This window comes from Eumetopias jubatus, unplaced genomic scaffold (assembly GCF_037043125.1).
Source record: "Eumetopias jubatus isolate StellerSeaLion01/CBP00866 unplaced genomic scaffold, mEumJub1_p1.0 scaffold_15, whole genome shotgun sequence".
Lineage (NCBI taxonomy): Eukaryota > Metazoa > Chordata > Mammalia > Carnivora > Otariidae > Eumetopias > Eumetopias jubatus.
Window position 1 is genome coordinate 45,657,438 of NW_028274821.1, and position 22,827 is coordinate 45,680,264.

General features: G+C 41.5%; 1 non-coding gene across 1 annotated transcript; it reads left to right on the plus strand.

Moving 5' to 3' along the window:
* The first annotated feature begins 239 nt into the window (after nt 1-239).
* LOC114212457 (U6 spliceosomal RNA) lies at nt 240-346 on the plus strand. Its single transcript, XR_003609965.1, has one exon. It is a non-coding gene; the product is annotated as a U6 spliceosomal RNA (small nuclear RNA).
* The last annotated feature ends 22,481 nt before the right edge of the window (nt 347-22,827 follow it).

Sequence of the window (22,827 nt, forward strand, 5' to 3'; positions counted from 1 at the left end):
TCAAAGCTACTAATGAGCCTCTCCATGTGAGTACAATGAACTCTTAGCTCCTCTTCTTGTATTTTATTGTTAAATGTGCTACCAACAATGAGTTATCGATCAAATATATGCTATGTCTAACATTTTTTTCCTATTTATAAATGTGAAAGATGAAATTTTTCCTTTCTGAAAACTTAAAAACCCATAGCCTGTGAAAACTTACACTTTTCTCTGAAGTATATTAAAAGATGCATAGTACAGTGCTTGCTTCGGCAGCACGTACACTAAAATTGGAATGATACAGAGAAGATTAGCATGGTCCCTGCACGAGGACGACACACAAATTTGTGAAGCATTCCGTATTTACAAAATAAATCAATAAAAAATAAAAGATTACTTTTAAAAACCAATTTGAGAGAGCAAATCTAGAGTGATCACAATTCTGTTTTGATATACATTATTTAAAACTTTGGGTTTTATAAAGGTACTCATTTTTACCTTGCAAGTCCTATAAATAACTATTAAAAACAAGAATTCTTGGGGTGCCTGTGTGGCTCAGTTGGTCAAGTGTCCGACTCTTGGCTTTAGCTCAGGTCATGATCTCAGGGTCATGAGATCGAGCCCCATGTCGGGCTCCATACTTGGCTTGGAGTCTGCTTGAGAGTCTTTCTCCTTCTTCCCCTGCCCCTCCCCCCACTCATGTGTGCCCTCTCTCTTTCTCTTTCAAATAAATAAATAAATCTTTAAAAAAAACCAAGAATTTTCAGTTAAAATGGGCAATAAACACACATCCTCATTATATTTGATTTCTAAACATTGGTCACAAAATGGAAGGGGCCTGAGATTTGAATCTATTATGTTCTCAACACTTTAAAACATTCTTATTTAATCATCACCAAGCCCATGAAGCAAATATCATGCCCATTTTGAAATGAGATGATGGAGGCTCAGAGATGTTTAGTAATTAATTTACTGAACATTATAGAGCTACAAGAGGCGAAGCTGAGATTATAACCTGACTCTTTATGATTCCTGAAACTCAGGGTTTTTCCATGATTCTAGTTTGCTTTGAACAAAATGCATTTGAGATTTATCTTTACCGTACACGGTATTTCCCATCGCACTTTTCATTGTACTGATCATATCAGTTACAGTCCAGGCAGGGGAAGAGGAGCTGTGTATTTTGGAAATCATGACTTTAGTTAGGGATTAGAGCTTGCATGACTGTGGGGAGTTGCAAAGGAAGGCCTGGGTGGGGGGGGAGGGGGGGTCCCTGGGTCAGAGAACAATCTCTAGGCACTTTCTCAGAAGCACTGTTAATACACACGGTAAGTCAGGGCTTGTGGGAGAATCTAAAACACTTTGTGCGTCTGGCTGCCAGCATGGGATTGCAGAGAAGAACCTCATGGAAGGGTCTGTGGAAGCTGCCACCCCCACATCTGCAGCCAGGTACGTGGTGTTCATCTTACCTACAACCTGGGGTGTGTATTATGGCATGCTTACGGGAGAAGGCACGAACTCAACAGCTGACAGACGGGAGCCCTCGTGATCTCTGGTGGGTCAATCTTGTCAGCCTCATCCCAAGCCTTATCCCCTTTCTCTTTAGCTCTTCAAATTGTATTTGTCCTGTAGGTTGTGTGTCAGAATCCAATGGGCTGAAGCATGGGACAGTGCTGAGCACAGTACCTGGCACAAAATAGAAGATCAATGATCACTCTACTTCTGGGTTGTAAACAACAGCACCTGCTTCAGCTCGTTGAAGCAGAGGATGAATTTATTGCAGGTCATTAGGTAGCTCAGAGAATTTCTGGGAGGGCTGGATCCACTGGAGGGCACACAGACAGAAACAATATCAAACTACCCATGAGTTTGTATCAGAGGCAGCCCTCTTGCAGCCTTCTCTAGGCACAGATATCATAACAAGCAAAGCTGATGTTGGGCCCTCGATTCCAGAATTGGAATTTCCCAGAAACAGAGGTCTCTGTTATTGGCCACCGCAGGAAATGTGTTTCATGCTCCTGTATGCTCACCCTGCTCTCTTCTAAATCAAATCTCACGTGGGCGTGTCTGCCCAGCAGAGCCTGGATCACACACCTGTGCCCTTACTGCAAGGGAGGCTGGGAAAGCAAGGGAGAGAAAGGGGTAATTTGTCTTAAGACTGACGCTCTCTGCAGGTTGCCTTCTACACCATGAGTTCCTCCCCTGGAAACTTCCTGGAAACTGGCTATAGCCCAATTGGCTTAAGGCAGTCAACTCTGGCCAACCACGAGGCTCAGGCGCTAGCACTCTGATCATACCCAGGGAAGGCTGGTACTTCTGCAGTCTTGAATGCTGCTTGGTTGCTGGGGTTCAAGCAATAGTTTACCGTATCCTACAACTACAACTGTGAGCCTTGGTCCCCAGCTTCCGCATTATACCAGAGGAAGGCCTGATGTTCCCCAAAGCCATGAAAGATGAGGGTAGGGCTGGAGCCAGTTTTCTACCATGCCATAATACTACGGTACACTGACCCCTAATTACCTGATGAGAGGGGCCAGTGCTTTTCTAATCATGTACCTCGTAAGCCCCATGGCCCAAGATTAAGGTCACTCTCTGGGATTCTGCTGTCTGGCCTTGTTAATCTTCGTGCAAATGCCTTAGAACTGCTGAAAAACAAACTGAGGTATATGAAACATGTTTAAGAGTTTACTTGAGCAAGAATCGATTTGAATTGGGCAGTGCCAAATGGGAAGTGGTTAGGAGCACTCTGCCCACAGGGGCCAGGGGAAAAACTTGATAGAGAAATGTAGAAATTATGTGATTGGCTATAGCTTAAAGCCTGCTTGGCTGTTTATGATTGGCTATCTTTAGTATTTTGATTTCATAACCTGAGGCATTTGTAAAGGTTAAGGTTTAGATTTTGGTCTGCTTATGTTGGCTGCCAGGGTGTTAGAGTCACTCCTCTCTATTGACCTCCTTGTTTAATGAGTTTAACAGAATACAGTGGGTAATAGGGACCAGTGAACATGCAACTGCTTCTATTTTTGTGAGGTCTATTCACTTATTCATTCAGTCAGTCCTTGTGTGTGTATTGAGTGGCATTTTCCCTTTTTGCACTGGTGCAAATGTCTGGTTTCCACCTTTGGGAGGGCGGGACTCTTCATGTGGAAAATTACCCAAATACGGGAAAGGTGTTCAAAGATGTTGGGTGGCCACAAAGCCTGACAGGTATCCATTACCCTAATAAATACCAATTCCTAATTCATTCCCCTTCCCTCTTCCTTACTGGCATATTCCATGTGGACTCCATAACCTTAAGAGAGTAGACTTTGACATCAGGCATGCCTGTGCAGGCTTGGGTTCCAGTTTGGCTACTGCTAAAACCAGCGTGGCCTTGGGCAGTTAGCATGATCTCAGGAGTCTCAGTTCCCCATACCAGGAAGGCTTCTCTCAAAGGGTAGTTGCTATGATTAAATGAAAGTATGCAAAATCTTACCAATATGTCAAGCACACAATAAACATAGGAGAAATGCCAGCGATTCTTTTTTTTTTTTTTTAAGATTTTATTTATTTATTTGACAGAGAGAGACATAGCGAGAGCAGGAACACAAGCAGGGGGGAGTGGGAGAGGGAGAAGCAGGCTTCCCACAGAGCCGGGAGCCCGATGTGGGGCTCGATCCCAGGACCCCGGGATCATGACCTGAGCCAAAGGCAGACACTTAACGACTGAGCCACCAGGCGCCCAATGCCAGCGATTCTTAAAAGAAGACTTCAAGGAGAGTTCTCTCCAGCTCTTGACTCTTTAGGGCTCAACCTGATGATAGTTCATTGTGTTCTTTTGCTAACACTCACCCAAAAACTAAGTTCCAGCGGCAATTCTGGGACATCTACTCTTCACCAAAGCAGGGTCAGGGAGGAGAGAGAGGACTGGAAAAATTTGGAAGGCTCATGACAGTTCACTCCTATTTATTGTAAGTAGACGACAAGCTTCCTCAATCTGAAAGTCCAAAAGTTCAAGGCAGCGTGGCGGCGGGCCAAACTGGACCTGGGGGTCCCGGTCCACCGTAGAATTCCAGCATTACTTTTTACTACCTATGGGGCCTTGGGCACTGGAACTTGAGACCCACTCACTTATTCTTTCAGCCGGTCACTCAGTCAGCAAATACTTATTGATCATCTGTGTGCCAGACTGTGGACTGGTGTGAATAATACAGAAAATTCTGTAAGGCAGAGCGATGTGGGGGCAAATACTCCTGACTCACCGTGAATGGTGTGACAATAAGGGTGCTTACAAGCTAGAGCAATGGCGCATAACAGAGAACTTTAGTCTTTCTGGGTGCAGGGAATGACTCAGAGAAGGCCACACAGAGTCGGCAACGTTACAGCTGGGTTTTAAAAACTGAGTAGGAATTTTCAAGGCAGACAGTGGGGTAAGGACATTCCAGACAAGGAGAAAAGACTTTCCCCATACAACAAATTAATCCTGACCTTACAGAAATCAGAGGGCTTAGGTAATCAATAACCAGCTATTTTTTAGTGGATAAAGCCTTTAACAACAAAAAGCTCTTTATCATCACCAGCAGCGGCAGTGACAATGACCAGAGTACCACCAGAGCTGTTAAGTGTCAGTTCACAGGATCTGGTCTGGGCAGAACAGGGGTTCTCTCCATGGAATGAAGGCTCACTCTGGAAGAGAATATTGATGGGGTCACTTGCCTTGGTCCCTGGACCTGTCACATGCCTGTTGTAAATATCATAATACCAGTCAACTTTATACTGGTGAGCTGGGTCTCTAGAAAGGTCTAGAATTCTAAAATAGGACAAGAGTGTAAGGTAAGGTAATCACTCTATTACAATTAGGTCAGAAGGGAAGGAGAAACAGAAATGGGCTATGTGAATTAGCATTTGTGAGACGTGTGAGTATAGTTATAATGTGTCCGACATAGTAAACCAATATAGTTTTATTTCCTCCCTGAGTCATGTTCCTGTACAGTCTTTTGCCTCCATGGCTAAACCTTAAGGCTCACTGCTTTAGGAGAAGAGAGAACAAATCCTACCCAGGAAAAAGCCATTGAGTTTCAAAGTCTATAGCAAGCCTTGAAAAGAAGACTTTTTCTAAATAAAAATGTTTCTGTCATAGAGAAGAATAGAACAGTGGTTGTTAGAGGGGAGGGCAGTTGGCGGGTAGGCAAAATGGGTGAAGGGGTGAAGAGGTACAAATTTCCAATTATAAAGTAAATAAGTCATGAGGATGTAATATACAGCATGGTGACTATAGTCAATAATATCGTAGTGTATACTTGAAAGTTGCCAAGAGAATGAAATCTAAAAGTTCTCATAACAAGAAAAAAATTTTTTTCCTATAATTTTCTATGGTGATGGTTGGTAACCACAGATTTACTGTGGTGATGATTTCTCAGTGTATACAAATATTGAATCATGTTATACAGCTGAAACTAATATTAGTTATATGTCAATTATACCTCAATTTAAAAAAATGGAATGGAATGCATAAAATTTCAGATACCTAATCTATATTTGTAGAGAAGTGTGATTTTAGTTTACTTATGATATGCTTATTTGCACAGAAAAAATGTAGACATTTATTAAACAAATTGAAATATTTGTTCTTGCAGAATAAATAATAAATACAAATAGGGCAGTTTCTAAATTTCTTAAACTCCCATTCGACAGATCAAGTGTCAAGCCTCCTGAGACTTGATTCTGCTTAGGGAGTTTCTTAGTCAGTTTGGGCTGTTATCGCAGAATACTATAGACTGAGTGGCTTCAGCAAAAAACATTCATTTCTCATAGTTCTGAGATCAGGATGCCTTCATGGTTGGCTTCTTGGTGAGGGCCCTCCTCCTGGTTCACAGCCCACTTCCTTCTAGATATATACTAGATATATAACTAGTGTTTCAAACAAGTCTTAACTCAAAACTTTATTTGAGGCCTGGCACTTTATTGAATAAAATGTTGAAGAGGCTCAGAAACTGTTTTGCCAAAAAAGCCTAATTCAAGACTTGCTATATATACTATGAAACTCAGTGCTCCTTTTGTCCTTTACTACTACTCTTTTCCCTTAAGATGAATTCTCTTTTATGAGGATTTTTAGTGCCTGAAATAAATAGAGTCCTGCTAGTCTTCTCTAGCAGCTGTGCAGACATGTCCAGGCTTGACTGAATCTCAGGGCAGGGGAAAAAAACAAAAACAAAAACTGGCCTTAAGCTGGGTCTCCTGCTATGCAAATTTACAAAAATATTTCATGTCATAGACCCATGGATTCACTCATGTAGAGGGGAGTCAAAAAAGTTTAAATGCACAAAAGACTATAAAAGGAAGTGAGCAATATGAAACAGCAAATGAGAAACCACACAATGTGTACATTATTCATCTGGTCTGGGTGAGAAAGAATCATGACTAATAAAAAAAAAAAAAAAAAGAACAACCATTACCCTCAAAAGGCGCTGATCAAAGAAAATGTAGTTCTGTTATTTTTCTACCACTGATTTAACCTTAGGGGGACAGTTTTGGTCCAACCCAGGAAACTTGACCCAATTCAGGAACTCAGAGAGTCTCTTCAGATAACTGAGTCTATTTTGGATAATGCTGAGTCTTTCGCATTTTCTCCCCCTTCTTTTGCTCTTCCCTAAGACAGCACATGGCTGTAGAGGGTGAATGTGCTATACATCTCATGGTGGATTGTAAAGGAGAGGCAGAGCCCTTGGATTCACACAATGTCTTCTAGATCAAGGCTTCTGGAACTTAAATGTGATGTGAATAATCTGTGTACCTTGTTAAGGTACAGATCCTCATTCACAGGGTCTGGGGTGATAACCCAAGACTCTGCACATCTGACAAGATCCCAGGTAATATTGATGCTGCTGGTCTTTGGATACATTTCAAGTACTGAGGTCCTAGATCCTTGCAGGTCTCCGATGTCACATGTCCGGTCTGCTTAGCCTCCAGGCCAGCGACCCCTGAGGTATGACCCAGTAGACATTTTGAGATGACATGCTGCTCCTCACAAATGATACCCATAGTCTCAGCCATCTTCCTTCTGTTACAAAGTCTTGGCATAGGGGCTTCTTTGACACTGCACAGCTCTAGGGCTCTCTCAGAGCATGCACACCTACTCACCAAGACGTGAGGGAACGTCTGGGTTCCCTGAATGCCAGACAAGTCGTGGAGCACCTCACAGAGGACAACTTCACACTCCTCAATCACTTTCCACCACTCTGTGTCATACTGGAAGAGGTCACACATGAGAACCCTTCAGGCTCACAGCTTTCCTCTAGCATCACGTCAGAAGCCATTGTACGGGAGGAAAAATTCCTTTTCTTTCTACCCTGCTGGGTTCTCCCTCTGAGGCCGTGTAAATTGGTTGACAAAAGACAGATTAATGAAAGAAAAGCATACACATTTATTTAATATAAATTTTATGTAACACTGGAGCTCATCACCCTCCAAGCACGCACACCCTTGTTTTGCAACACACTTGGTGACTACTTTATTTATTCATTCTTTTATATCATTCTGTGTCTTTTATTTTAAGCCATATGCATGAATTATTTTATGTTAAAATAAACTGTTACACATATACACACACACAAAGTGCCAGCCTTGTGGGTCTCAATTATACTTAGAGGGGCACAACCCAGGATCTGACAGAGAGGGAAAGCAAAACCCAGCCCTTCTGGCTCAGTTGGTTCAAAGAGAGGAATGCCCGATCAGAGGTGAGGAGTATCACTCAGACCGCCTCTTACCAGTTCAAAGATACGAGAGCCCATCAGGCATAACCTCCTTCAACTTTCCAGTATTTTCTCTATAGACACTTTTATTTGTTAACCCATCCTCAGCAACTTTTCTCTTGTCTCAGGGCATGTGATGTTGCGCCTTTTGTGAAATGACCTTCGCCCTTGCCCCTATCCCTTCCCACCCTCTTTAAGGGGCTTGGCTGTTGTTGGGGAGGAACAACCTTGCCTTTACCCCTCTTGGGTTCGGGTCTGGAGGCATGCAGAATAAACTAACAAAAGACAAGTTAACAGGAGTAAGGCACAATATTTTCTGAATATTTATTTACACAAGGGTTCGTGGAAAAGAATTGAAAATTCAAGAAAGCTATTGGACTCTATTGGAAGCTATTGGGGGCTTATATAACATTTTAATGAAGGAAAGGAGGTTTGAGCATCAAGAGAAGATTGAACATCAAGGAGTGAAATCTATGGGGGAAATTAATGGAATATAAAGGTTATTTTAGTAAAGTTTGTTTATGAAAACTCATCTTGCTATTGATTGTCTATCTCTGATGGTAAGAATTGCTCTTCTCTTCCTGATGGTGATGGGGGCAGCTTCACAAAGAGAAATTTATGCCCTGTTTTTTAGGCCGGTAAGAAGAGGGCAGAGAACTCTGCCTGCATCTGTTGATTCTCAGTTGCTGTCAGCTCGAAATAATCCTTAGCCAACGTGGCCTCTTTGGGGGTGGCATATTTGGATCTCTTCACTATATCAAGCATACATTTCCTCTGTTATAACTTCGTTTCCTTCCCCAGTGGCTTCTTCCTCTCTGCTTGTAAACGTGCTCAAATCTTTCTCATCTAAGGATCCATCCTTCTAGTGGCCCTTCCACATTCACTCAAAATAATATTTATTCAGGGTTTACAAGCACAGACACTGATCTAGGTGTTAAGGACGTTGTGGGTGAATAATACAGATACAGTCCTTGTCCTCCTGAAATGTATAGTCTGTTGTCCAATCTCATTTCCTTTTTTTTTTTTTAAGATTTATTCATTTCTTTGAGATAGAGAGAGAGAGTGCGCATGCATGCAAGCAGGGGGAGGAGCAGAGGGAGAGAGACAAGCAGACTCCACGCTCAGTGTGGAGCCTGATGTGGGGCTCGATTCCAGGACCCTGAGATCATGACCCGAGCTGAAGGCAGATGTTTAACCGACTGAGCCACCCAGGTGCCCCTAAATATATATATTTTTTAATGATTCCCTTTTTCCATCCCTACCATCAGGTTTCTAGATTGGCCACAATCATCTCTGGCTCATCAGTGGTCATTATAACTGGTCCTCCTGCCTCTGGTTTCAGCTCCGTTAGATCCCTCCTCCAGATGTCAGCTATAAAGGTCACTCCTATGCTTTTGATCCCTCAGAGACTCTCCATTTCCTATCGGATAAAGTCCAAATTCCCCAGTGGGGCCTCACACTTTTGTCACTGCCTTCATCACCAGCCTCCCCTCCCTGACTTGTTCTCTGTCCTTGCAGGTTCCACATACAGCATGTCCAGTGTGTGTAACTGCTTAAGCTCAAAACTGCCAAGAACATCCTTTCTTGGGCTCTTTTTGCTCATGGACACCTGGCTATATTTCCTAGCCTCATTTTTCAAGTTTTGGCTTTTTGGTTTTTTGCTACCTACTCTAAAAATCTTCCCAGGTTTTTCCCCTTCCTTTTTTTTTTTTTTAAAGATTTTTTTAATTTGTTTGACAGAGAGAGAAAGAGAGTACATGCAGGGGGAGTGGCAGGCAGAGGCAGAAGCAGGCCCTCCGCCGAGCAGGGAGCCCGACACGGGGTTCGATCCCAGGACCCTGGGATCATGATCTAAGCCAAAGGCAGACGCTTAACCGACTGAGCCACCCAAGCGTCCTGGTTTTTCTGCTTCCTGAAGGGAGAGATGGGTGTCCTTCCTCTATGCTTCCGTAGTGGCTGTATGTATCGCTATCGTTAGCGTCACTATGCTATTATTTTATAACTACTCATTCTGTCTTTCTCACCAAGCTTTGAGGTTCTTCAGAAAAGTGTTTGGAGCATAGTAGGAACTCAATAAATATTTGTGGAATGAGGCATGATCTGCGCTTTTCCATCACTAGATGAGATTCCCCGGACTGTAGACATGGAACTTAGTCCTAACTGGTTTTATTGCATAGTGTCATTGGATAACGAGCATCTCCACCAAGAGATGAGATGTTAATGGCTCTACCTTAGCCTTTCACTCACTACTTCATTAAGCCTGTCCTGTGGTGGGAAATGTACTTCACCCATGGCTATAAGATAAACACCCATGATGCACATTCATTACCACTTGTTTTTTATTTCCTGCCTCCATCATATCCCAGCACACTGGTTTCTCTTTCCATTGAGAATAAAATCAGACATTTAAGGGTGAATTTGGGAGTTAGGTAAACAGATAAGGCTAAATTTGAGAAAGAAACCATGTGTGTAACATGCCATTGAGCCTTTCAGTGTCTGAGACCTAAGGTTATCTTTGTTCACTTATCCAATTAATTGTATATAAATGTGTATTTACATTTTAAGCATCCTTTGAAAACTACCACATAGCTTCACAGAACGAGGATTGATCACAGAATGAGAATGCTTACTATGGGGTGTCATGAAGGTATTCAAACGCCCAGTGCAAGGACTGAGGACAGCCGTTAGATGTTGGGTAAACCCTCTGTGGAAATCCACATCCTCCTTACATGTGCACAGATGCAAATGTTCTAGCTGGAAAAGACCTTAAGGGATTATTTTGGTGAACTCTCACTTTACAGATTCAGAAACCGAACCCATTAGAGGTTTAAGTCAGTGTTCTCAGTGTTCCATGGACAGTCCCGGGAAGCAGTATGTCCTGGAGAAAGGGCTACAAATGTGAATTTTCTGTTTCCATCCCATCAGCAGGAATTTGACTGAGGTGTGGGTTGGAAATCAAGGGCTTCAGTAAGTTGCCAAGTTATCCTCCTCTTTTCCACGGAAGTCAGGTAGGACCCTCACCCTGCCACACCAGTTCCTTGTGATTCTTTCCACCTTTGTGCTATTCATAAATTGGATAAATATATCATTCTTGTTTACATCCACACAGTTTATAAAAAGTTCACAAAGACAAGACTGCATTAGAGCCTTTCAGCTTACATTAGAGCTTCCTTTGCATTATATCCCTTTGGGGTTCTTCATTGCCTGATTGGTAATCCTCCCAGCTGAATTTTATCCAGTGTTTATTTCTCTATCTTGTCCCAAATGATGTCATGAAAGATGACCAATGCCTGGCTGATACTCAGAGCACTGTATCTACCTTTTCCCTCAACTTGCAGGCTTATGAAACTATCAGAACATCCTTTTTAAAAATTAAGATGAAATTGTTTTTTATTTCTAAATATTCTCTCTTTCCTCAAAGTCTCTCCTGTTTTTTTTTTTTTAATCTTTCTCTGACAATGACTTCTGCCATTCATTGACTCTTTCCCTCTGTTTCTTTTAGCCCAGTTTTGTTTTGTTTTTTAAAATCACGTCTACATACTCATTATTCTACGTACGGAGGTGGTTTCATCTAGACCAATGACTTCAACCACCATCTATTTGCCAATGACTCCAAAATCTCCAGCCACCCTGTCCAAAATGTAAGTCCCATATTCTCAGCTATATCTGGTGATTGGCGGCAGCCTTGTATTAGAGGTACAGTCACTTTCTGTCTGCCTACACCCCCTTCTTAGGGAATATGCCTTCCTGCAGCCCATCAAGGGTAGCCATGCAGATCACCATGTGACCTCTTCCCTCAGGCCATAGCTGATTTTACCAGAGGGGCTACCTGTTCTAAGCCAGTCCAGTCAGTTTCCCTTGCCTGGAAATCCCTGGCCAGAAAGGCCCACAGCTATAAGGTGATACAGGGCTTGAGACCTTATCCAGTTGATAAATAAGCAGAGGAAGCCAGTATAGAGAGAGAATCTGGTGAATGGGGCAAATGTGCAAAGTGAAGCCAAGCAAAGGGCAATAAGATTTCAGAGAGATCAAGATGGAGCAGGTGGTTGCCCAAGAATTTTCTGGTGCCAATGAGACCCCCTGTTGTGTTGCCTTCATTGTAGTTCTTGAAATGCAGTCATTCATTTCTCAAATATTGTTTGATAACCTACTTACATCAGGAACTTTGGTATGGGCCAGAAATATTTTGCTGAATAAGAAAAATGTGGTCTCTGATCTCACACATCTTACATTTGAATCTTTTTTCACAGTAAATTCCTTGTCACTTGCACATGTCTGAGTGAGTTTGTTTCTTGCAATCCAGTGATCCACGGTCAGTATATAACTTAATTCTTAATATATCCCAAATCAAACTTTTGATCCTCACTCTGCCAGCTCCTCAAGAAAGCCCAATCTTGATCAGTGGTATGGTGGTACACCCTTGTTTTTAAAAGCAAAAACCTTATATTTGCGTTTATTCCTCTTCTGCTTAATACATATCTAACTAATGGCCAAATACTTTAGATTCTACTTCAAAATGTCCTTTCCTTCAGATATTCCTTTTTATCCTTACTTTTATCCTCACTTTTAGATCCCTGACACTTCTCACCTGCAGTGTTTCAACTACATTTGTCAGGTCCTCCTGTGGTCAGCCTGCCCCTACGTTGGCTCATCCTCCATGATGCCACAGCGCTCCCTCCTAAGACCCATTTGTCATCTTGACACCCACCCCTCAACATACCCATTGCCTCCTTTTTGTTCCAAGGACAAAGTATAAACTTCTTAAACAAGAGGCCCTACATGACCTGCTCCCAAATTCTTCTCCATTGTTCTCTCCCACAACTTGGACTCCAGTGATTTCCAACCACATGAAACACCTAGCATTTCTGAGTTTGTGTTTTTCCAATACACATTTCTTTTTGTCATAAATAATAATGAATTAAACTTGCTTATAAAAAAGTCTTTTTGGGGCGCCGGGGTGGCTCAGTTGGTTCAGCGACTGCCTTCGGCTCAGGTCATGATCCCGGAGTCCCGGGATCGAGTCCCACATCGGACTCCCTGCTCAGCGGGGAGTCTGCTTCTCCCTCTGACCTTCCCCCCTCTCATGCTCTCTCTCTCTCTCTCTCTCATTCTCTCTCTCAAAATAAATAAATAAATAAATAAAATCTTTAAAAAAAAAAAGTCTTTTTGTACAACCCTAATATTTTTTTAAGGATAAATGCCTAGAAACAGAATTACTGCACCAAAGTCTATTTTAAGATTTTTGATTTTAATCGTTCAATTCTTTTATTAAAGAGACTGTAACAATTTGCAATCCCATTGATGTATGAAAATGCCATACCTCATAGACTGAATATTATCACTTTTTGACATTTGCTAATTTAATGGAATGATAGCATTTTATTTAGTCCTTTTTTTCTGTTTCTTTTCTTATGTGAATATAGTTGACACACAGTGTTACATTAATTTCAGGTGTACAACTTACTGCTTTGACAAGTTTATACATCGTGCTACATTCACTACAAGTATAGCCACCATCTGAACCATTACATCCCTATTACAGTATGATACTTTTTATTCCTGTGATGTACTCATTCCATAACTGGAGGCCTATATCTCCCTAATTCAATTTTTAAAAATGAATACTTACACTGAAATTTTAGTATGTTTTATTGGAGTTATCCAGATGTTTATATTCTGTATCCATTGTTCCATGAAGATTTTAGTATGTTTCCTAAAGAACTGTCTGCATTCTGAGTTCATGATGGATGGATGCAAATACCTTGTCTGTCTTACTTGTGGCAAATTTTCTTCTCAGTGTGTTGGGTCTGCATTTAGTTGTGATCATTCTATTCTTTGACTTACAGAAGCTTCACATTTTCCTTTCAATTCAGCCTTCCAAGTTTTCTTCTTTGTATTTTCTTCAACAGCTTTTAGATTTGGAATGTCTTTATTCACAAAAGGACCACAAAGATGCTTTTCTCTCTGTTTCCAGGTTTTGATCACTTCTTACCACCTGGACTTGGCTGCAGTGTCGTCTTCAGGAAAGATTTAATTTTATTTTTTTCTGAAATTTTAGTCTCCATTTTTTTTATGATGGCCCAAAAATTTATAGCTGGTAGGGCCCATGTTCATTGACGATTCTTCCTCCTTATGGCCTTTTTTGGCATTTCATGTGTATTTTTGCCTCCAAATGAATTTTATCATCACACTGTCAAATATTTTAAAAATCCCGTTGAGATTTGGATTGCATTTAGACCTATAAAGTAATTTGACATATTTACAACATTCATTTTTCCCATCCAGGAACATCATATATTTTTCTATTTGATGTCCCATAGCCAGGTTTTGCAATTCTTTTGATATAGATCATGCACATAAACTTATCCCTACAGTTTTGTATCCCTTTCGTTGTTAAAATAGCAAATAGGACTGTTTCGTTGTTTTTCTATTTAAAATATACTCTTGCTGATATGCAATAAATATTTCAATTTATATTTTTGTCTCAAATCTGTACTTTAATAATTTTTCAATAGATGCTTTGTAGTTTTAAGGTTACATGATGTGATATTATTTATATATAGTTATTATGTTGTCTCTTCATTTTCTTTTTTTTAAAGATTTTATTTATTTATTTGAGAGAGAGAGAGAATGAGAGATAGAGAGCATGAGAGGGAAGAGGTTCAGAGGGAGAAGCAGACTCCCTGATCAGCAGGGAGCCCGATGTGGGACTCGATCCCGGGACTCCAGGATCATGACCTGAGCCGAAGGCAGTCGCTTAACCAACTGAGCCACCCAGGCGCCCATCTCTTCATTTTCAATAACTAGAATCTCTTCTTTTTCAAATATTAATATAGTGTTCAGGACTTTAAAGACAGTATTATATAATAATGGGATGGAGGTAATCTTTATCTTATTCCTACTGTTAATGGGAATGCCTCCAGTCCTTACTTTGCTGTTAAGAAAATGGCTGGCTATTGGTTTAAATTAAATATTCTTCCTCACATTAAGGAAGCATCCTTCTATTCCTGGTTTGTGAAATGATTTTTTTTTAATAAGGAATTAGAATGGAATTTTATTGCCATCTTGTCATTATCCTTTGAAATAATCATACATTTATTCCAACAGCGGATATCACACACACATACTGATTTCCTAATACTAAGTCATTTTTGCATTTGTGGGAAATACTTCATTTGGTTGTAGTATTTCATTTCTTTGATTAACTGCTGAATTATATCTGTTAGTGTTTAGGATTTTTCATATCTATCTTAAAAAGTAGGATTAACCTGGAGTCTTTATTGTTGTTGGTGTTATTTGTGTCATTTTGATATCATGTTTATCTGGCTTTATAAAACAAAGGGAAGCATTCTGTCATTTTCTATGCTCTGGAATAGTTTGTGGGTTTTAGATTCATTCAAGGCAGTTTCCTCTCTCTTGCTTCTCCGTGTCACACCATTCCCTCTCCATTCCCACACCCCTGTTTTCACTTGCTTCTCACCTGGGTCACCATTCTGAACCATGGGAAGTTCAGGGTGAGATGCAGGTTGATGTTACCTGCATGCTGCAAACACAGCCATGGTGTGTCTCCCCAGAGTCCAGCTGTGGATGCCTTAAAAGAGTCTCAGCAGGAGCCATCCAAAAGGCATTCACCAAGAACACCATCCAAATCAGGAAGCACCTGTGCCACAGGGGGTCTTAGAGAAGCCCAAAGATCGGGGACAGCCAGTGTGCTAGCCAGAGAAGGCATGGTCTGCCTCTGGGGAAACTGCTCGTTGCAGATGTCCAAAGGGGGAACTCCAAGGAAAACACCAGAGCCGTGGGATGAAGGGGCCAGCCACTGAGCAAGCACCACATAGGAGGTCCTGTTACCATCATAGAATGTCCCAGGCAGGTAAGATCAGTTAAGTCCCAAGGTTCCCTTCTCCCTTCCTCAAGACCTGAATCTTAAGCAGAATGCAAAGTCACCTACACCTCTCTTTGCCTGAAATAGGCCAGTGTTGGAGGAAGGGGAAAATTTAAATTAAGTGAAAGTTGGACTTCTGATATTATACTGAATGGGGTTTTAATTATTTAACAGTTGCTGGAGAACTTCTATTACCAGAAAGTGCCTAGAAAGCTATGGAACCTATCCAAACTTGTGTCAAGGGAAATGATTTCACAGAGCAGAGTGAGAGAGGGTAGTTACGTGAAAGATCAGTGCTGGCTTCTGCTTGTTCCCACTGAGTTCAGCTCAGTTGGCATGCAGGCCCAAAGGGGGCACTGAGAGTGATTCCTGGCCTTCTCTTATATGATTACTTTTAAAATGTTCTACTGTATTGTGCTTTGGAAGTTGATGGCAATACACTGCTTAATCTAAATCTTGGACATTGTAATTTGCCTTTTATCGATAGAGTCTGTAATTGAAAATAAAATGAAGGACAGGGAAGAGCTTGAAGGGAACAGTGAAAAAGGCTCACATGAGATTTGGGCAAAAGAAATCTAGATGCCAACGTATTTGGGACAAGTAAAATGTATTTTAAACAGTATTTAACTGTATGTTAAACATCACAACTCACAGTTTTGGGGGAAAAAAAAAAAACCTTTTTTCCCCCAGAGTCCAAAGTATTTCTAAATATATTGGAAGAATCTTAATGGAATGTGGCATTGTTTTTTTACTTTGATCTGGGTATTTTTAATGTTCTGTTTATTTGCATTCTTACCTTTTAGGTCAGAGCCTGAAAATAATATGAGGTCCTTGGTATAGTCATGTAACATTTGATGTATTTCCTTTCTTTGAAGTTATATTAAGGCCAAGTTTATGTTAAGAAACAACTTACCAAATTCATTAGGTATAGCAGCTTGGAAATAAATGATCTCTTCTAATTATCAAGAATGTTTAAGATCATTTGGTAGGATTTTGACATTTCCAGATTTATCCTCTCTTTTTTTTTTTTTCAGGGGGGAGAGGTTTGGGTAAATTCATCATGATAGGAAAAAATAGTTTTAGGACAATTCTCACATCTGCCAAGGATTAATTTAGCACTCATGATTTTTCAAAGCCCACGTTCCCTAGATATAGACTCTGAGGTACAAGCAGTTTATTTAGGGGGAGATGCCAGGGAAGTGATGAAGTCAAGACGGGGAAGGAAAGGAAGCCAGAAATTACCACTGTGGGCTGTCTTACAGAGAGCCTCTGAGAGACTGAGGAAAGCGTGCCTCAAGCTGGAGCTCATCCACCGTCTCTTGCTGGTTGTTGGTTATGAGGTGCTGGGGTGCCAGTGGGTGTTAAGTATCTAGCACTTCCCACAGGCCTATGTGTGACAGGTCTCTATGACCAGAGTCCTCAGGCAGTAAGGGACTCTTGGCCTCTGGAAGAGCTGTGAGCTCTGAGGAGATCTGGACAGGACAGCTACAGAGTCTGCAATACTCGAGCTGGATTTGAGAGGCGGAAGATGGTAGTGGTAAGATTGCGGAGTCTAGAGCCAAACTGGGTTCAAACCAGCTATGCCCCTCCTCACCTGTGACCTTGAGGAAATTCTTTAACCTTTCTGTGCCTCTGTTTCCTCATCTGTAAAAAAGGAGATAGTAATAGTACCTAATCTATTGTTGTGAGGATAAAGTGGGTCAGTATAGATAACGAGCTAAAAATAGCATTGACACATTGTAGGCTGTCTAGCTATCTTTACCATTTGGGAACTCCAAAGTAAATTGCCAACCCGTTCCCAACAGTGCACCTGTGCTAAACAATTACCATTTACCTGTGTTCTCTTCACTGTCACTTAGTGACATGAGACACCTTCTGATAATTTTAATATCTTCACTAAGAACTCAGAACTTATAAAAATAGAATTATCCTATGACCCAGCAATTGCACTACTAGGCATTTATCCAAAGGATACAAAAATAGTTATCTGAAGGGGCACCTGCACCCCAGTGTTTATAGCCGCAATGTCCACAATAACCAAACTATGGAAAGAGCCCAGATGTCCATCAACAGATGAATGGATAAAGAAGAGGTGGTGTGGGGCGCCTGGGTGGCTCAGTTGTTAAGCATCTGCCTTTGGCTCAGGTCACGATCCCACACTGGGCTCCCTGCTCAGCGGGAAGCCTGCTTCTCCCTCTCTCTCTCCCCCTGCTTGTGTCCCCTCTCTCACTGTGTCTCTCTCTGTCAAATAAATAAATAAAATCTTAAAAAAAAAAGGTGGTATATATATACAATGGAATGTTACACAACCATTAAAAAGAATGAAATCTTGCCATTTGCAATGACGTGGATGGAACTGGAGGACATTATGCTAAGTGAAATCAGTCAGAGAAAGACAAATACCACATGATTTCACTCTTTGTGGAATTTAAGAAACAAAACAGATGAACATAGGGGAAGGGAAGGAAAAATAAAATAAGATAAAAACAGGGAGCAAACCATAAGAGACTCTTAACTATAGGGAACAAACTGAGGGTTGCTAGAGAGGAGGTGGGGTGATGATGGGCATTACGGAGGGCACTTAATGTAATGAGCACTGAGTGTTATATGCAAATGATGAGTCACTAAATTCTACCCCTGAAACTAATACACTATATGTTAACTAAATTGAATTTAAGTAAAAGAAAAAAATGAATTAAAAAAACCTCAGAATTTAGCATGCTATGTATGATATTGAGTAACCTCATCTCAATTGGTATTTAAAGTTTATTTTCCATTCAGGGTACCTGGGTGGCTCAGTAGGTTATGTGTCTACCTTCAGCTCAGGTTATGATCCCAGGGTCTTGGGATCGAGCCCTACCTCAGGCTCCCTGCTCAGCGGCAAGTCTGCTTCTCCCTCTCCCTCTGTGCTCTCTCTCCCTCTCTCTCAAATAAATAAATAATCTTAAAAACAAAAGTTTATTTTCCACTCATATACATATAGATGTATTCATCATTCAGGGGAGCATTTAAACCCCTCCCCTAAGCATCTTTTGATAAAGTTCAGTTGATTCTCCTTTTCTCCTGGAGATCACACAATACTTAGGCCCACATCTCCACAGAGGACCCTATGGTCCGAGGCCACTTCCTGTCCCCTGCCTTGTCCCTTATCTTCCATCCATGGTACTTTGCAGACAAGAGGCCCCAAGTCCCACTGGTAATTCACATAACAGAAAGCACATCTGTTATTTATATGGAATTTGAACTTAATATGATAGGAGCAAAGCACTTTTCAAAATAACCAAGAGGGAAGAAAAGGGTTAAGAAGCCTCTATGGCCATAAGGCACAAATTAAAAGCAGAGATATAAGAAATGATCCTCTTGGGGCACCTGGGTGGCTCAGTTGGTTAAGCGACTGCCTTCGGCTCAGGTCATGATCCTGGAGTCCTGGGATCGAGTCCCGCATCGGGCTCCCTGCTCGGCGGGGAGTCTGCTTCTCCCTCTGACCCTCCCCCCTCTCGTGCTCTCTATCTCTCATTCTCTCTCTCTCAAAATAAATAAAATCTTTTTAAAAAATCTGTTTAAAAAAGAAATGATCCTCTTGTCCCAAGAAGGCTGGGAGTGGGGTTTTATGCTCTTTAAATACATCTGCTTCTATTCACACACATTTGCATGTATGTCCACCACAAGCAGCTAGAGAAAAGTGAGTGATTCTTTTAGCAGATAGAAAAAAGAGAACCAAGTGAATCAGGCCCTTTCTGTTATTTCACGAGCAACCATCTAGACTCAAAGACTAGGCCAGGAATTCTGAAGTGGAAAATTTAGTGTTTTGCTCAGTAATTTTATAAGCCATCTCTCTAAGTATCGGATAGCTTCGAGGAGTTGTATTTTTTTTTTTCTGCTAGTTTGCCCCTAAGTATTTGAGTCCATTATTTTCAAGGGAGCCAAGAGATCTCCTAACAAACTGCACTGGCTTCCTCTGATGCTTAAAAAAAAAAAAAAAAAAAAAAAAAAGAAAGAAAAAGAAAGAAAAAGCAGTTGGAGAAGTTCAATAAAATATTTTTATGCACCCTATTTATTTTCCTAGACATTTAAATTTTTCATGCAGGCCTGGCATGCTCAATAATTCAAGATTATTTCAAAATGGCCAGGTTTTATTTTCCATGGATTATCCTCAGGGACTAAAGGTTTAAAGAGATGACAACCATGAAAAATCCCAGAACTGCCTCCAGCCATGCACACTGGATACTATCTCTACCAAAAAAGTAACCCCTGTCTGCTCCATAGGAGGCATCCGACAGTTAACGTAAATAATACCACGTTGCACAGCTAACTTTAGAGCAATGGGGCCATCTAGATTCCAAATAGGGAAGTACTGAATGGAAAAATCCTACCTGGGATTAATTTCTAGAGGAAACTTGAGATCTGGGTGCTGAGAGGATGAAAGGGAAGCATGTATGTGTTGGAGCCTCTTTAGCAGGTGATCAAGACAACTCAGCTGCGTGATGACTCTCCTAGGTAAAGCACATTGAACATTAAACGTTAAATATGTATAAGCATTTAAATTAAATATCGTAAACCTCATATATTTTATGAGTGTGTTGGTATAAAAAGGAATATATTCCTGTTTTATATTAAAACACTTTATTCAATCTAAAAGCTAACTTTTTATTTTTATTTTGAAAGAAATCAAAACACTTGTGGGACCCTAGAAGTACTGGGGGCCTTAGGCACTGTGCCTAGTGGATAAATCCTGCATGCACACATGAAGGAAGTCAGGGGCTTCTAAAGTCCAGAAACCTTCCTTCCCTTGTACTTTGTGTACTGAAAGTTGTCCAAACATGCGGAAGGACCTGCCATATTTCTTTGTATTCCCTGCACTTGTTTCATCTTTTAGAATTTCTCACATCTATAGTAAGGTAGATGACACAGGTAACATGGTCGTGGTGGTCTTTTTGTTCCCTAAGGGCCTCGTTGAATTAATGACACTTCTCACCTAGGAAACCTCTCAGATTGTAGGAGATATGGTACCCTAGCTGTGATGAGACATACAGCGTCCCTCTCAGAATGGCTCCAACCTGGCTCTCTGCCCCCCCGCCCATCCACCTAGCCACACATCAAGAGGCAAGTGCTTTGTCGTTTTTCCCCCCTCTTGAAAGTCACACAGCATCAATTCTGCTGTCCTGTAGGTTGAAGCAGTCACAGCAACCCCCCACCCACATTTACAGAAGAATGACAAGGTCACCTTGTAAAGGAACACGAGGGAGGAATGTGATCTGGCAAATGTCCCCTCCCCAGAGACAAATTAATAGTGGTTTGAGGCCATTTCTAAAGGGAAGGGGGTGGCGAGGGTCATGAACATAAGTGACATTTTGCCCATTTTGGTGTACTGCAGTCATCCCTGTTTCTTTAAGAGACAGGGAGACACCCCAGGTAGGCTCAGGTGATGCGGGTTATCGTGGAGTTTTGCTAAGGAGTTGGGAAAACAGAAACGGCAGAGGGTGGCTGGTATGTCCTTCTTAGCCAGCTGAACCACGCCGTGAGGTTTTCTTTAGGGCTGTTGGGTTATGACGTCATCACTTGATCCCTTCTCCAGAGCTCAGCCATCAGGCTGCTTTCTGGGGGGGACTCCACCACCCACTTCTCTGGCCCTTACTGGTTGCCCCGCTGTCTGTTCCCGCCTCCCCATGGCTTTTACCTGCATCTTGTCTTGGCTGAGTCCCCATCACTGCTCTAGTGAGCTGTGTGCATCGGTGGCAGGAAGCCCGGTGCTTCCAGACAGCTTTGCCAGCACAAGCTGCTGGCACACCCTCCTCTGGTTAACGTTGATTTTATCAGGGATACTGGGGCACTTGGCAGCAGGGTGGGAGAGGAGTGACTCCCTGTCTATCTCGAGAGTCACACCATAGCGGTTTCTATGAGCTCCTAACTATGGGGCTGAAATTTTAGAAGATGGATTTGCAACAGTCCATAGTAAATGTGACTGTGAATCTAATCATGTATCACAGGCATCCCTGCTTCAGAAGGGAGTTCTTTTCCCAACTGACTCCTAGGCAAGAGCCAATAGGGCTCTCAGGTCATTTGGCTCAAGAGAAATACCTCTCATTGCCTGCAGAAGTTAATTTTCTAAGACTGAGACCAGGGTGAATAAACAGGGAGAGAAGCAGGTGGAATCTCTGAGAGTAAAACCCAGCAAAAAAGTGAAATAACTTTTTAACCAAAGCAACTGCCAAACTCCTTAATATCTTTCTCTCCTCCTGTCTCCGTGAGAGTCTATTGTCTGCTCTGTAATTGCTGTCCTTGAGCTCATTTGGCTCTTAAAGCAAAGAATCAGGCCTTTGAATGCAGTACATTCGGAACCAAACCGTGAGTCTGAATGTGCCACACTCAGTGCTCTTGTAGGTCAGACTTCAAGTGGAGTTAATTACCACAGGCTCTTTGGACCCAGAGCAAGCCAATGCATCAAACTGGAAATTTCCGTGGCACCCTTAAACTTTACATCTCTGGTGCCGAAGTAAAGCACAGCTTGCCTCACATAAAGGAACATATATCATCACCCCCAGAATGACCAGCGACCTCAACAGACCTGCACAGGTATGCTCTGGAACAAACATCGGACTTTCTCTCTGTAGACAAATCTAGGTAGCACCTTTATTTGTTGATCAGTCATATATATTTATAGCGATCAGGAAAGAATACAGAGGAGCCTAGAGAAAGACTGCTACTTAGATCTACAATTTTGGTTTGTCTTGTAGATACAGGCACAGAAAAATGGAATTTTAAGAGCCTATATTTACTTGATCTTTTTGTCGCAATCTCTTAGACTCTAACACACCTGAGAATTTTTGGCATGGCAGATATCCAAGACTGTGGTGAGCCTAAACATTCAGAGTATACATGTATATTTCTAAAAGTGTAACTTTATGTACAGATGTATTTTATTCCTAATATCTTAGTTCTTGCTGCTGAAAAGCTCTCTACATTATTTCATCTGTGAACGCTAGTACCAAGATTTGAATATTTTGTTATTTGGAAATGGGGGAAATCCTGCAGAGAAAAAAAAAAATGACCAGAATCTTCCTTATGCGTTTTTCAAAGGAAAGCTAATTATTAGTTGAGGAAAAAACTTGGGGTTCCCCCACGAGGGACTGCATCCTGGCCAATGAATCCATGTAACTGCCTCCCTGGTCTCTCCTCCTCAAAACTTAACTATGTTTGGCTTCTGGATAGTGTCAGAAGCAGAAGTAACACATA